At 32.3% G+C, this 17,351-nt stretch overlaps 7 non-coding genes across 7 annotated transcripts; all 7 read right to left on the reverse strand.

Annotated features, from left to right (window-relative positions):
- Positions 1 to 16: 16 nt before the first annotated feature.
- Positions 17 to 90, reverse strand: TRNAI-AAU (transfer RNA isoleucine (anticodon AAU)). The gene has a single exon. It is a non-coding gene; the product is annotated as a tRNA-Ile (tRNA).
- A 2,507-nt stretch (positions 91 to 2,597) lies between these two features.
- Positions 2,598 to 2,671, reverse strand: TRNAI-AAU (transfer RNA isoleucine (anticodon AAU)). The gene has a single exon. It is a non-coding gene; the product is annotated as a tRNA-Ile (tRNA).
- Positions 2,672 to 4,320: 1,649 nt separating this feature from the next.
- TRNAI-AAU (transfer RNA isoleucine (anticodon AAU)) lies at positions 4,321 to 4,394 on the reverse strand. The gene has a single exon. It is a non-coding gene; the product is annotated as a tRNA-Ile (tRNA).
- A 4,230-nt stretch (positions 4,395 to 8,624) lies between these two features.
- Positions 8,625 to 8,698, reverse strand: TRNAI-AAU (transfer RNA isoleucine (anticodon AAU)). The gene has a single exon. It is a non-coding gene; the product is annotated as a tRNA-Ile (tRNA).
- Positions 8,699 to 11,215: 2,517 nt separating this feature from the next.
- Positions 11,216 to 11,289, reverse strand: TRNAI-AAU (transfer RNA isoleucine (anticodon AAU)). Its single transcript has one exon. It is a non-coding gene; the product is annotated as a tRNA-Ile (tRNA).
- A 3,468-nt stretch (positions 11,290 to 14,757) lies between these two features.
- On the reverse strand, positions 14,758 to 14,831 carry TRNAI-AAU (transfer RNA isoleucine (anticodon AAU)). The gene has a single exon. It is a non-coding gene; the product is annotated as a tRNA-Ile (tRNA).
- A 1,531-nt stretch (positions 14,832 to 16,362) lies between these two features.
- TRNAI-AAU (transfer RNA isoleucine (anticodon AAU)) lies at positions 16,363 to 16,436 on the reverse strand. The gene has a single exon. It is a non-coding gene; the product is annotated as a tRNA-Ile (tRNA).
- Positions 16,437 to 17,351: the final 915 nt, after the last annotated feature.

The raw sequence follows: 17,351 nt of genomic DNA on the forward strand, positions 1-17,351 counted from the left end.
TACAAACAATTGAACTTGGCCTGTACAGGGATCGAACCTGTGACCTTGGCGTTATTAGCACCACGCTCTAACCATCTGAGCTAACAGGCCGTTTAGCATGAATTCCTGGAAGTCCAGCATATGAAGAAGTGCTAATGATAGTTAACCCGGGAGATTTGGAAAGCTTAATTTCAGAGGTTTACCATGAAGTTATAAATATATAATATCAACATGAAGAAACTAATATGACTTTAAAAAAATTACAATACAAAAGAGATTTTCATACTTAGTGTTAGAACTTAGAACCATTAATGTTTTTTCCATGTGTTTTAGCAATAAATAACAATTTCACCTATATGCAATTGATTCATCTAATCATTCTATCAGCTTCCCCTCAAAGGAAATATAGAGATACACATGATACAGAAGAAAATACATCTATTTTCAACATTAATGGAGCATCAAGTATTGGCTTGGAGACTGATTGAAAGTATGTCCTTGGCATTTTTTACTTTATGCTCTAAAGACTAAACTAATAGGCTCACTAAATATATAGCATACTATTGAAGAAATAGCAGATGATGAAGTGCTACTGATTGTTAACCCGGGATAGTTGGAAAGCTTATATTCAGCTGTTTACATTCATGCTATCTTTATATTTCATCAACAAGACAAAACAAAAATGACCTCAATGAATGCAATAAATAAGAGATTTAGTTACTTGGCGTTAGAACTTAGAACCATGAATAGATATTCCAGGAGCTTTCAAAATAATAATTAATTCTACAACTATATGAAATGTATTCATCCTATCCTTCAAGCAGCGTTTGATCCAAGGTGATAAACAGTCAAAAATGAGACACAAGAAAAATTAATCCTTTTACAAACAATTGAACTTGGCCTGTACAGGGATCGAACCTGTGACCTTGGCGTTATTAGCACCACGCTCAAACCATCTGAGCTAACAGGCCGTTTAGCATGAATTCCTGGAAGTCCAGCATATGAAGAAGTGCTAATGAAAGTTAACCCGGGAGATTTGGAAAGCTTAATTTCAGAGGTTTACCATGAAGTTATAAATATATAATATCAACATGAAGAAACTAATATGAATTAAAAAAAAATACATTACAAAAGAGATTTTCATACTTAGTGTTAGAACTTAGAACCATTAATGTTTTTTCCATGTGTTTTAGCAATAAATAACAATTTCACCTATATGCAATTGATTCATCTAATCATTCTATCAGCTTCCCCTCAAAGGAAATATAGAGATACACATGATACAGAAGAAAATACATCTATTTTCAACATTAATGGAGCATCAAGTATTGGCTTGGAGACTGATTGAAAGTATGTCCTTGGCATTTTTTACTTTATGCTCTAAAGACTAAACTAATAGGCTCACTAAATATATAGCATACTATTGAAGAAATAGCAGATGATGAAGTGCTACTGATTGTTAACCCGGGATAGTTGGAAAGCTTATATTCAGCTGTTTACATTCATGCTATCTTTATATTTCATCAACAAGACAAAACAAAAATGACCTCAATGAATGCAATAAATACGAGATTTAGTTACTTGGCGTTAGAACTTAGAACCATGAATAGATAGTCCAGGAGCTTTCAAAATAATAATTAATTCTACAACTATATGAAATGTATTCATCCTATCCTTCAAGCAGCGTTTGATCCAAGGTGATAAACAGTCAAAAATGAGACACAAGAAAAATTAATCCTTTTACAAACAATTGAACTTGGCCTGTACAGGGATCGAACCTGTGACCTTGGCGTTATTAGCACCACGCTCAAACCATCTGAGCTAACAGGCCGTTTAGCATGAATTCCTGGAAGTCCAGCATATGAAGAAGTGCTAATGAAAGTTAACCCGGGAGATTTGGAAAGCTTAATTTCAGAGGTTTACCATGAAGTTATAAATATATAATATCAACATGAAGAAACTAATATGAATTAAAAAAAAATACATTACAAAAGAGATTTTCATACTTAGTGTTAGAACTTAGAACCATTAATGTTTTTTCCATGTGTTTTAGCAATAAATAACAATTTCACCTATATGCAATTGATTCATCTAATCATTCTATCAGCTTCCCCTCAAAGGAAATATAGAGATACACATGATACAGAAGAAAATACATCTATTTTCAACATTAATGGAGCATCAAGTATTGGCTTGGAGACTGATTGAAAGTATGTCCTTGGCATTTTTTACTTTATGCTCTAAAGACTAAACTAATAGGCTCACTAAATATATAGCATACTATTGAAGAAATAGCAGATGATGAAGTGCTACTGATTGTTAACCCGGGATAGTTGGAAAGCTTATATTCAGCTGTTTACATTCATGCTATCTTTATATTTCATCAACAAGACAAAACAAAAATGACCTCAATGAATGCAATAAATAAGAGATTTAGTTACTTGGCGTTAGAACTTAGAATCATTAATAGATATTCCAGGAGCTTTCAGAATAATAATTAATTCTACAACTATATCAAATGTATTCATCCAATCCTTCAAGCAGCGTTTCATCCAAGGTGATAAACAGTCAAAAATGAGACACAAGAAAAAATTAATCTTTTTACAAACAATAGAACTTGGCCTGTACAGGGATTGAACCTGTGACCTTGGCGTTATTAGCACCACGCTCTAACCATCTGAGCTAACAGGCCGTTCTGCAGAAATTCCTAGAAGTCCAGCATATGAAGAAGTGCTAATGATAGTTAACCCGGGAGATTTGGAAAGCTTAATTTCAGAGGTTTACCATGAAGTTATACTTATATAATATCAACATGAAGAAACTAATATGACTTTAAAAAAATTACAATACAAAAGAGATTTTCATACTTAGTGTTAGAACTTAGAACCATTAATGTTTTTTCCATGTGTTTTAGCAATAAATAACAATTCATCACCTATATGCAATTGATTCATCTAATCATTCTATCAGCTTCCCCTCAAAGGAAATATAGACATACACATGATACAGAAGAAAATACATCTATTTTCAACATTAAAGGAGCATCAAGTATTGGCTTGGAGACTGATTGAAAGTATGTCCTTGGCATTTTTAACTTTATGCTCTAAAGACTAAACTAATAGGCTCAATAAATATATAGCATACCATTGAAGAAATAGCAGATGATGAAGTGCTACCGATTGTTAACCCGGGATAGTTGGAAAGCTTATATTCAGCTGTTTACATTCATACTATCTTTATATTTCATCAACAAGACAAAACAAAAATGACCTCAATAAATTGCAATAAATAAGAGATGTAGTTACTTGGCGTTAGAACTTAGAACCATTAATAGATATTCCAGGAGCTTCCAGAATAATAATTAATTCTACAACTATATCAAATGTATTCATCCAATCCTTCAAGCAGCGTTTGATCCAAGGTGATAAACAGTCAAAAATGAGACACAAGAAAAATTATTCTTTTTCCAACAATTAAACTTTGCCTGTACAGGGTTCGGACCTGTGACCTTGGTGTTATTAGCTCCACGCTCTAACCATCTGAGCTAACAGGCCATTTTGCACAAATTCCTGGAAGTTCAGCATATGAAGAAGTGCTAATGATAGTTAACCCTGGAGATTGGGAAAGCTTAATTTCAGAGGTTTACCATGAAGTTATAAATATATATTATCAACATGAAGAAACTAATATGACTTTAAAAAAATTACAATACAAAAGAGATTTTTATACTTAGTGTTAGAACTTAGAACCATTAACATTTTTTCCATGTGTTTTAGCAATAAATAACAATTTCACCTATATGCAATTCATTCATCTAATCATTCTATCAGCTTTCCCTCAAAGGAAATATAGAGATACACATGATACAGAAGAAAATACATCTATTTTCAACATTAAAGGAGCATCAAGTATTGGCTTGGAGACTGATTGAAAGTATGTCCTTGGCATTTTTTACTTTATGCTCTAAAGACTAAACTAATAGGCTCACTAAATATATAGCATACTATTGAAAAAATAGCAGATGATGAAGTGCTACTGATTGTTAACCCGGGATAGTTGGAAAGCTTATATTCAGCTGTTTACATTCATACTATCTTTATATTTCATCAACAAGACAAAACAAAAATGACCTCAATGAATTGCAATAACTAAGAGATTTAGTTACTTGGCGTTAGAACTTAGAACCATTAATAGATATTCCAGGAGCTTTCAGAATAATAATTAATTCTACAACTATATCAAATGTATTCATCCAATCCTTCAAGTAGCGTTTCATCCAAGGTGATAAACAGTCAAAAATGAGACACAAGAAAAATGTATCTATTTACAAACAATTGAACTTGGCCTGTACAGGGATTGAACCTGTGACCTTGGCGTTATTAGCACCACGCTCTAACCATCTGAGCTAACAGGCCGTTTTGCAGAAATTCCTGGAAGTCCAGGATATGAAGAAGTGCTAATGATAGTTAACCCTGGAGATTTGGAAAGCTTAATTTCAGAGGTTTACCATGAAGTTATACTTATATAATATCAACATGAAGAAACTAATATGACTTTAAAAAAATTACAATACAAAAGAGATTTTCATACTTGGTGTTAGAACTTCAAACCATTAATGTTTTTTCCATGTGTTTTAGCAATAAATAACAATTCATCACCTATGTGCAATTGATTCATCTAATCATTCTATCAGCTTCCCCTCAAAGGAAATATAGACATACACATGATACAGAAGAAAATACATCTATTTTCAACATTAATGGAGCATCAAGTAATGGCTTGGAGACTGATTGAAAGTATGTCCTTGGCATTTTTAACTTTATGCTCTAAAGACTAAACTAATAGGCTCAATAAATATATAGCATACCATTGAAGAAATAGCAGATGATGAAGTGCTACCGATTGTTAACCCGGGATAGTTGGAAAGCTTATATTCAGCTGTTTTCATTCATACTATCTTTATATTTCATCAACAAGACAAAACAAAAATGACCTCAATAAATTGCAATAAATAAGAGATTTAGTTACTTGGCGTTAGAACTTAGAACCATTAATAGATATTCCAGGAGCTTTCAGAATAATAATTAATTCTACAACTATATCAAATGTATTCATACAATCCTTCAAGCAGCGTTTGATCCAAGGTGATAAACAGTCAAAAATGAGACACAACAAAAATTAATCTTTTTCCAAACAATTAAACTTGGCCTGTACACGGATCGAACCTGTGACCTTGGTGTTATTAGCTCCACGCTCTAACCATCTGAGCTAACAGGCCATTTTGCACAAATTCCTGGAAGTCCAGGATATGAAGAAGTGCTAATGATAGTTAACCCTGGAGATTGGGAAAGCTTAATTTCAGAGGTTTACCATGAAGTTATAAATATATAATATCAACATGAAGAAACTAATATGACTTTAAAAAAATTACAATACAAAAGAGATTTTCATACTTAGTGTTAGAACTTAGAACCATTAACGTTTTTTCCATGTGTTTTAGCAATAAATAACAATTTCACCTATATGCAATTGATTCATCTAATCATTCTATCAGCTTACCCTCAAAGGAAATATAGAGATACACATGATACAGAAGAAAATACATCTATTTTCAACATTAAAGGAGCATCAAGTGTTGGCTTGGAGACTGATTGAAAGTATGTCCTTGGCATTTTTTACTTTATGCTCTAAAGACTAAACTAATAGGCTCACTAAATATATAGCATACTATTGAAGAAATAGCAGATGATGAAGTGCTACTGATTGTTAACCCGGGATAGTTGGAAAGCTTATATTCAGCTGTTTACATTCATGCTATCTTTATATTTCATCAACAAGACAAAACAAAAATTACCTCAATGAATGCAATAAATAAGAGATTTAGTTACTTGGCGTTAGAACTTAGAACCATTAATAGATATTCCAGGAGCTTTCAAAATAATAATTAATTCTACAACTATATGAAATGTATTCATCCTATCCTTCAAGCAGCGTTTGATCCAAGGTGATAAACAGTCAAAAATGAGACACAAGAAAAATTAATCTATTTACAAACAATTGAACTTGGCCTGTACAGGGATCGAACCTGTGACCTTGGCGTTATTAGCACCACTCTAACCATCTGAGCTAACAGGCCGTTTAGCATGAATTCCTGGAAGTCCAGCATATGAAGAAGTGCTAATGATAGTTAACCCGGGAGATTTGGAAAGCTTAATTTCAGAGGTTTACCATGAAGTTATAAATATATAATATCAACATGAAGAAACTAATATGACTTTAAAAAAATTACAATACAAAAATAGATTTTCATACTTAGTGTTAGAACTTAGAACCATTAATGTTTTTTCCATGTGTTTTAGCAATAAATAACAATTTCACCTATATGCAATTGATTCATCTAATCATTCTATCAGCTTCCCCTCAAAGGAAATATAGAGATACACATGATACAGAAGAAAATACATCTATTTTCAACATTAATGGAGCATCAAGTATTGGCTTGGAGACTGATTGAAAGTATGTCCTTGGCATTTTTTACTTTATTCTCTAAAGACTAAACTAATAGGCTCACTAAATATATAGCATACTATTGAAGAAATAGCAGATGATGAAGTGCTACTGATTGTTAACCCGGGATAGTTGGAAAGCTTATATTCAGCTGTTTACATTCATGCTATCTTTATATTTCATCAACAAGACAAAACAAAAATGACCTCAATGAATGCAATAAATAAGAGATTTAGTTACTTGGCGTTAGAACTTAGAACCATTAATAGATATTCCAGGAGCTTTCAAAATAATAACTAATTCTACAACTATATGAAATGTATTCATCGTATCCTTCAAGCAGCGTTTGATCCAAGGTGATAAACAGTCAAAAATGAGACACAAGAAAAATTAATCTTTTTACAAACAATTGAACTTGGCCTGTACATGGATCGAACCTGTGACCTTGGCGTTATTAGCACCACACTCTAACCATCTGAGCTAACAGGCCGTTTAGCATGAATTCCTGGAAGTCCAGCATATGAAGAAGTGCTAATGATAGTTAACCCGGGAGATTTGGAAAACTTAATTTCAGAGGTTTACCATGAAGTTATAAATATATAATATCAACATGAAGAAACTAATATGACTTTAAAAAAATTACAATACAAAAGAGATTTTCATACTTAGTGTTAGAACTTAGAACCATTAATGTTTTTTCCATGTGTTTTAGCAATAAATAACAATTTCACCTATATGCAATTGATTCATCTAATCATTCTATCAGCTTCCCCTCAAAGGAAATATAGAGATACACATGATACAGAAGAAAATACATCTATTTTCAACATTAAAGGAGCATCAAGTATTGGCTTGGAGACTGATTGAAAGTATGTTCTTGGCATTTTTAACTTTATGCTCTAAAGACTAAACTAATAGGCTCAATAAATATATAGCATACCATTGAAGAAATAGCAGATGATGAAGTGCTACCGATTGTTAACCCGGGATAGTTGGAAAGCTTATATTCAGCTGTTTACATTCATACTATCTTTATATTTCATCAACAAGACAAAACAAAAATGACCTCAATAAATTGCAATAAATAAGAGATGTAGTTACTTGGCGTTAGAACTTAGAACCATTAATAGATATTCCAGGAGCTTCCAGAATAATAATTAATTCTACAACTATATCAAATGTATTCATCCAATCCTTCAAGCAGCGTTTGATCCAAGGTGATAAACAGTCAAAAATGAGACACAAGAAAAATTATTCTTTTTCCAACAATTAAACTTGGCCTGTACAGGGATCGAACCTGTGACCTTGGTGTTATTAGCTCCACGCTCTAACCATCTGAGCTAACAGGCCATTTTGCACAAATTCCTGGAAGTTCAGCATATGAAGAAGTGCTAATGATAGTTAACCCTGGAGATTGGGAAAGCTTAATTTCAGAGGTTTACCATGAAGTTATACTTATATAATATCAACATGAAGAAACTTATATGACTTTAAAAAAATTACAATACAACAGAGATTTTCATACTTAGTGTTAGAACTTAGAACATTAATGTTTTTTCCATGTGTTTTAGCAATAAATAACAATTCATCACCTATATGCAATTGATTCATTTAATCATTCTATCAGCTTCCCCTCAAAGGAAATATAGAGATACACATGATACAGAAGAAAATACATCTATTTTCAACATTAAAGGAGCATCAAGTATTGGCTTGGAGACTGATTGAAAGTATGTCCTTGGCATTTTTAACTTTTTGCTCTAAAGACTAAACTAATAGGCTCACTAAATATATAGCATACTATTGAAGAAATAGCAGATGATGAAGTGCTACTGATTGTTAACCCGGGATAGTTGGAAAGCTTATATTCAGCTGTTTACATTCATACTATCTTTATATTTCATCAACAAGACAAAACAAAAATGACCTCAATAAATTGCAATAAATAAGAGATTTAGTTACTTGGCGTTAGAACTTAGAACCATTAATAGATATTCCAGGAGCTTTCAAAATAATAATTAATTCTACAACTATATGAAATGTATTCATCCAATCCTTCAAGCAGTGTTTGTTCCAAGTTGATAAACAGTCAAAAATGAGACACAAGAAAAATTAATCTTTTTACAAACAATTGAACTTGGCCTGTACAGGGATCGAACCTGTGACCTTGGCGTTATTAGCACCACGCTCTAACCATCTGAGCTAACAGGCCGTTTTGCATGAATTCATGGAAGTCCAGCATATGAAGAAGTGCTAATGATAGTTAACCCGGGAGATTTGGAAAGCTTAATTTCAGAGGTTTACCATGAAGTTATAAATATATAATATCAACATGAAGAAACTAATATGACTTTAAAAAAATTACAATACAAAAGAGATTTTCATACTTAGTGTTAGAACTTAGAACCATTAATGTTTTTTCCATGTGTTTTAGCAATAAATAACAATTCATCACCTATATGCAATTGATTCATCTAATCATTCTATCAGCTTCCCCTCAAAGGAAATATAGACATACACATGATACAGAAGAAAATACATCTATTTTCAACATTAAAGGAGCATCAAGTATTGGCTTGGAGACTGATTGAAAGTATGTCCTTGGCATTTTTAACTTTATGCTCTAAAGACTAAACTAATAGGCTTAATAAATATATAGCATACTATTGAAGAAATAGCAGATGATGAAGTGCTACCGATTGTTAACCCGGGATAGTTGGAAAGCTTATATTCAGCTGTTTACATTCATACTATCTTTATATTTCATCACACAAGACAAAACAAAAATGACCTCAATAAATTGCAATAAATAAGATATTTAGTTACTTGGCGTTAGAACTTAGAACCATTAATAGATATTCCAGGAGCTTCCAGAATAATAATTAATTCTACAACTATATCAAATGTATTCATCCAATCCTTCAAGCAGCGTTTGATCCAAGGTGATAAACAGTCAAAAATGAGACACAAGAAAAATTATTCTTTTTCCAACAATTAAACTTGGCCTGTACAGGGATCGAACCTGTGACCTTGGTGTTATTAGCTCCACGCTCTAACCATCTGAGCTAACAGGCCATTTTGCACAAATTCCTGGAAGTCCAGCATATAAGACGAAGTGCTATTGATAGTTAACCCGGGAGATTTGGAAAGCTTAATTTCAGAGGTTTACCATGAAGTTATAAATATATAATATCAACATGAAGAAACTTATATGACTTTAAAAAAATTACAATACAACAGAGATTTTCATACTTAGTGTTAGAACTTAGAACATTAATGTTTTTTCCATGTGTTTTAGCAATAAATAACAATTCATCACCTATATGCAATTGATTCATCTAATCATTCTATCAGCTTCCCCTCAAAGGAAATATAGACATACACATGATACAGAAGAAAATACATCTTTTTTCAACATTAAAGGAGCATCAAGTATTGGCTTGGAGACTGATTGAAAGTATGTCCTTGGCATTTTTAACTTTATGCTCTAAAGACTAAACTAATAGGCTCAATAAATATATAGCATACCATTGAAGAAATAGCAGATGATGAAGTGCTACCGATTGTTAACCCGGGATAGTTGGAAAGCTTATATTCAGCTGTTTACATTCATACTATCTTTATATTTCATCAACAAGACAAAACAAAAATTACCTCAATGAATTGCAATAAATAAGAGATTTAGTTACTTGGCGTTAGAACTAAGAACCATTAATAGATATTCAAGGAGCTTTCAGAATAATAATTAATTCTACAACTATATCAAATGTATTCATCCAATCCTTCAAGCAGTGTTTGATCCAAGGTGATACACAGTCAAAAATGAGACACAAGAAAAATTAATCTTTTTTCAAACAATAAAACTTTGCCTGTACAGGGATCGAACCTGTGACCTTGGCGTTATTAGCACCACGCTCTAACCATCTGAGCTAACATTCCATTTTGCACAAATTCCTGGAAGTCCAGCATATAAGACGAAGTGCTATTGATAGTTAACCCGGGAGATTTGGAAAGCTTAATTTCAGAGGTTTACCATGAAGTTATAAATATATAATATCAACATGAAGAAACTTATATGACTTTAAAAAAATTACAATACAACAGAGATTTTCATACTTAGTGTTAGAACTTAGAACATTAATGTTTTTTCCATGTGTTTTAGCAATAAATAACAATTCATCACCTATATGCAATTGATTTATTTAATCATTCTATCAGCTTCCCCTCAAAGGAAATATAAAGATACACATGATACAGAAGAAAATACATCTATTTTCAACATTAAAGGAGCATCAAGTATTGGCTTGGAGACTGATTGAAAGTATGTCCTTGGCATTTTAAACTTTTTGCTCTAAAGACTAAACTAATAGGCTCACTAAATATATAGCATACTATTGAAGAAATAGCAGATGATGAAGTGCTACTGATTGTTAACCCGGGATAGTTGGAAAGCTTATATTCAGCTGTTTACATTCATACTATCTTTATATTTCTTCAACAAGACAAAACAAAAATGACCTCAATAAATTGCAATAAATAAGAGATTTAGTTACTTGGCGTTAGAACTTAGAACCATTAATAGATATTCCAGGAGCTTTCAAAATAATAATCAATTCTACAACTATATGAAATGTATTCATCCAATCCTTCAAGCAGTGTTTGTTCCAAGTTGATAAACAGTCAAAAATGAGACACAAGAAAAATTAATCTTTTTACAAACAATTGAACTTGGCCTGTACAGGGATCGAACCTGTGACCTTGGCGTTATTAGCACCACGCTCTAACCATCTGAGCTAACAGGCCGTTTTGCATGAATTCCTGGAAGTCCAGCATATGAAGAAGTACTAATGATAGTTAACCCGGGAGATTTGGAAAGCTTAATTTCAGAGGTTTACCATGAAGTTATAAATATATAATATCAACATGAAGAAACTAATATGACTTTAAAAAAATTACAATACAAAAGAGATTTTTATACTTAGTGTTAGAACTTAGAACCATTAACATTTTTTCCATGTGTTTTAGCAATAAATAACAATTTCACCTATATGCAATTGATTCATCTAATCATTCTATCAGCTTCCCCTCAAAAGAAATATAGAGATACACATGATACAGAAGAAAATACATCTATTTTCAACATTAAAGGAGCATCAAGTATTGGCTTGGAGACTGATTGAAAGTATGTCCTTGGCATTTTTTACTTCATGCTCTAAAGACTAAACCAATGGTATGCTAAATATATAGCATACCATTGAAGAAATAGCAGATGATGAAGTGCTACCGATTGTTAACCCGGGATAGTTGGAAAGCTTATATTCAGCTGTTTACATTCATACTATCTTTATATTTCATCAACAAGACAAAACAAAAATGACCTCAATAAATTGCAATAAATAAGAGATTTAGTTACTTGGCGTTAGAACTTAGAACCATTATTAGATATTCCAGGAGCTTTCAGAATAATAATTAATTCTACAACTATATCGAATGTATTCATCCAATCCTTCAAGCAGCGTTTGATCAAAGGTGATAAACAGTCAAAAATGAGACACAAGAAAAATTAATCTTTTTTCAAACAATTAAACTTGGCCTGTACAGGGATTGAACCTGTGACCTTGGCGTAATTAGCAACACGCTCTAACCATCTGAGCTAACAGGCAGTTTTGCACAAATTCCTGGAAGTCCAGCATATGAAGAAGAGCTAATGATAGTTAACCCGGGAGATTTGGAAAGCTTAATTTCAGAGGTTTACCATGAAGTTATACTTATATAATATCAACATGAAGAAACTAATATGATTTTAAAAAAATTACAATACAAAAGAGATTTTCATACTTAGTGTTAGAACTTAGAACCATTAATGTTTTTTCCATGTGTTTTAGCAATAAATACCAATTCATCACCTATATGCAATTGATTCATCCAATCATTCTATCAGCTTCCCCTCAAAGGAAATATAGACATACACATGATACAGAAGAAAATACATCTATTTTCAACATTAAAGGAGCATCAAGTATTGGCTTGGAGACTGATTGAAAGTATTTTTAACTTTATGCTCTAAAGACTAAACTAATAGGCTCAATAAATATATAGCATACCATTGAAGAAATAGCAGATGATGAAGTGCTACCGATTGTTAACCCTGGATAGTTGGAAAGCTTATATTCAGCTGTTTACATTCATACTATCTTTATATTTCATCAACAAGACAAAACAAAAATGACCTCAATAAATTGCAATAAATAGAAGATTTAGTTACTTGGCGTTAGAACTTAGAACCATTTATAGATATTCCAGGAGCTTTCAGAATAATAATTAATTCTACAACTATATCAAATGTATTCATCCAATCCTTCAAGCAGCGTTTGATCCAAGGTGATAAACAGTCAAGAATGAAACACAAGAAAAATTACTCTTTTTTCAAACAATTAAACTTGGCCTGTACAGGGATCGAACCTGTGACCTTGGCGTTATTAGCACCATGCTTAAACAATCTGAGCTAACAGGCCATTTTGCACAAATTCCTGGAAGTCCAGCATATAGGACGAAGTGCTATTGATAGTTAACCCGGGAGATTTGGAAAGCTTAATTTCAGAGGTTTACCATGAAGTTATAAATATATAATATCAACATGAAGAAACTAATATGACTTTAAAAAACTTACAATGCAAAAGAGATTTTCATACTTAGTGAATGAACTTAGAACCATTAATGTTTTTTCCATGTGTTTTAGCAATAAATAACAATTTCACCTATATGCAATTGATTCATTTAATCATTCTATCAGCTTCCCCTCAAAGGAAATATAGAGATACAAATGATACAGAAGAAAATACATCTATTTTTAACATTAAAGGAGCATCAAGTATTGGCTTGAAGACTGATTGAAAGTATGTCCTTGGCATTTTTAACTTTATGCTCTAAAGATTAAACTAATAGGCCCAATAAATATATAGCATACCATTGAAGAAATAGCAGATGATGAAGTGCTACCGATTGTTAATCCGGAATAGTTGGAAAGTTTATATTCAGCTGTTTACATTCATGCTATCTTTATATTTCATCAACAAGACAAAACAAAAATGACCTCAATAAATTGAAATAAATAAGAGATTTAGTTACTTGGTGTTAGAACTTAGAACCATTAATAGATATTCCAGGAGCTTTCAGAATAATAATTAATTCTACAACTATATCAAATGTATTCATCCAATCCTTCAAGTAGCGTTTAATCAAAGGTGATAAACAGTTAAAAATGAGACACAAGAAAATTAATCTTTTTTCAAACAATTAAACTTGGCCTGTACAGGGATCGAACCTGTGACCTTTGCGTTATTAGCACCACGCTCTAACCATCTGAGCTAACATGCCATTTTACTCAAATTCCTGGAAGTCCATCATATAAGACGAAGTGCTATTGATAGTTAACCCGGGAGATTTGGAAAGCTTAATTTCAGAGGTTTACCATGAAGTTATAAATATATAATATCAACATGAAGAAACTAATATGACTTTAAAAAACTTGCAATGCAAAAGAGATTTTCATACTTAGTGATTGAACTTAGAACCATTAATGTTTTTTCCATGTGTTTTAGCAATAAATAACAATTTCACCTATATGCAATTGATTCATTTAATCATTCTATCAGCTTCCCCTCAAAGGAAATATAGAGATACACATGATACAGAAGAAAAAGAAATCTATTTTCAACATTAACCTCTTCGCCGCTAATGACAAGGGTAACTCGTCATGGACTTTCCATTGACTTCAATGGAAATTACATAAAAGAAAGAAAATAGCCTTAGCAGTAAAGGGGTTAAAGGAGCATCAAGTATTGGCTTGGAGACTGAGTGAAAGTATGTCCTTGGCATTTTTAACTTTATTCTCTAAAGACTAAACTAATAGGCTCACTAAATATATAGCATACTATTGAAGAAATAGCAGATGATGAAGTGCTACTGATTGTTAACCCAGGATAGTTGGAAAGATTATATTCAGCTGTTTACATTCATACTATCTTTATATTTCATCAACAAGACAAAACAAAAATTACCTCAATGAATTGCAATAAATAAGAGATTTAGTTACTTGGCGGTAGAACTAAGAACCATTAATAGATATTCAAGGAGCTTTCAGAATAATAATCAATTCTACAACTATATCAAATGTATTCATCCAATCCTTCAAGCAGTGTTTGATCCAAGGTGATAAACAGTCAAAAATGAGACACAAGAAAAATTAATCTTTTTTCAAATAATTAAACTTGGCCTGTACAGGGATCGAACCTGTGACCTTGGCGTTATTAGCACCACGCTCTAACCATCTGAGCTAACAGGCCGTTTTGCTGAAATTCCTGGAAGTCCAGCATATGAAGAAGTGCTAATGATAGTTAACCCGGGAGATTTGGAAAGCTTAATTTCAGAGGTTTACCATGAAGTTATAAATATATAATATCAACATGAAGAAACGTATATGATTTCAAAAAAATTACAATACAACAGAGATTTTCATACTTAGTGTTAGAACTTAGAACATTAATGTTTTTTCCATGTGTTTTAGCAATAAATAACAATTCATCACCTATATGCAATTGATTCATTTAATCATTCTATCAGCTTCCCCTCAAAGGAAATATAGAGATACACATGATACAGAAGAAAATACATCTATTTTCAACATTAAAGGAGCATCAAGTATTGGCTTGGAGACTGATTGAAAGTATGTCCTTGGCATTTTTAACTTTTTGCTCTAAAGACTAAACTAATAGTCTCACTAAATATATAGCATACTATTGAAGAAATAGCAGATGATGAAGTGCTACCGATTGTTAACCCGGGATAGTTGGAAAGCTTATGACTGCTGCCCCAGATGTAGACAGGGACAAGCAAATTTAATTCATATGTTTGCCGAATGTCCGAAACTAAATAACCTACAAACAATGATTGGAGGATTTTGGACTCAAGTTTTCGGGAGGAATCTTAGATCCTCCGCCACCCTATATCTTCTAGGTCACGATGAATCCTTAGGTTACAGTTTAGAGGAACAGAGGATTGTCTTTTTGGGTACTGCCGTCTTTCGTATTATTCTTGCGGCATGCTGGAAAGATCCTAATGTACCCACCTTTCAGATGTGGCTTTGTCGATTTCTTGCCATTTATATGCAGGAGATAGCTATATATCGCACAAGGGGTAGGAAAACTAGAGCCCGGGGCACTCAGATCTGGGCCCCAATCTCTAACTGGTACTCTAATATAAGATCCTCCCCCTGATATGAGAAGGGCCGACATGGGCCGACATGTTAAGAAGAGGTAAACTGTGTAAATTATTATAATTGTTCTTCTTCCTTGTTTCTCTTTCTTTTTTTCTTTCTTTTCTGTGTTACTTTCTTGCTTTTCTTTTTCCGTATGTATCTTGTTCTTAATAATTTTACGGATGTATTATTGCTTTATTCAAAATGTATTCTTTATTTTGTAAAGAAAATGTTTTATACTACAGATCATGCTCAATAAAAAAAAAAAAAAAAAAAAAAAAACTATTGAAGAAATAGCAGATGATGAAGTGCTACTCATTGTTAACCCGGGATAGTTGGAAAGCTTATATTCAGCTGTTTACATTCATACTATCTTTATATTTCATCAACAAGACAAAACAAAAATGACCTCAATGAATTGCTATAATCAAGAGATTTAGTTACTTGGCGTTAGAACTTAGAACCATTAATAGATATTCCAGGAGCTTTCAAAATAATAATTAATTCTACAACTATATGAAATGTATTCATCCAATCCTTCAAGCAGCGTTTGTTCCAAGTTGATAAACAGTCAAAAATGAGACACAAGAAAAATTAATCTTTTTACAAACAATTGAACTTGGCCTGTACAGGGATCGAACCTGTGACCTTGGCGTTATTAGCACCACGCTCTAACCATCTGAGCTAACAGGCCGTTTTGCACGAATTCCTGGAAGTCCAGCATATGAAGAAGTGCTAATGATAGTTAACCCGGGAGATTTGGAAAGCTTAATTTCAGAGGTTTACCATGAAGTTATAAATATATAATATCAACATGAAGAAACTAATATGACTTTAAAAAAATTACAATACAAAAGAGGTTTTTATACTTAGTGTTAGAACTTAGAACCATTAACATGTTTTCCATGTGTTTTAGCAATAAATAACAATTTCACCTATATGCAATTGATTCATCTAATCATTCTATCAGCTTCCCCTCAAAGGAAATATAGAAATACACATGATACAGAAGAAAATACATCTATTTTCAACATTAAAGGAGCATCAAGTATTGGCTTGGAGACTGATTGAAAGTATGTCCTTGGCATTTTTTACTTTATGCTCTAAAGACTAAACTAATAGGCTCACTAAATATATAGCATACTATTGAAAAAATAGCAGATGATGAAGTGCTACTGATTGTTAACCCGGGATAGTTGGAAAGCTTATATTCAGCTGTTTACATTCATACTATCTTTATATTTCATCAACAAGACAAAACAAAAATGACCTCAATGAATTGCAATAACTAAGAGATTTAGTTACTTGGCGTTAGAACTTAGAACCATTAATAGATATTCCAGGAGCTTTCAGAATAATAATTAATTCTACAACTATATCAAATGTATTCATCCAATCCTTCAAGCAGCGTTTCATCCAAGGTGATAAACAGTCAAAAATGAGACACAAGAAAAATGTATCTATTTACAAACAATTGAACTTGGCCTTTACAGGGATTGAACCTGTGACCTTGGCGTTATTAGCACCACGCTCTAACCATCTGAGCTAACAGGCCATTTTGCAGAAATTTCTAGAAGTCCAGCCTATGAAGAAGTGCTAATGATAGTTA

The sequence above is a fragment of the Lissotriton vulgaris genome, chromosome 12 (assembly GCF_964263255.1).
Source record: "Lissotriton vulgaris chromosome 12, aLisVul1.2, whole genome shotgun sequence".
NCBI lineage: Eukaryota > Metazoa > Chordata > Amphibia > Caudata > Salamandridae > Lissotriton > Lissotriton vulgaris.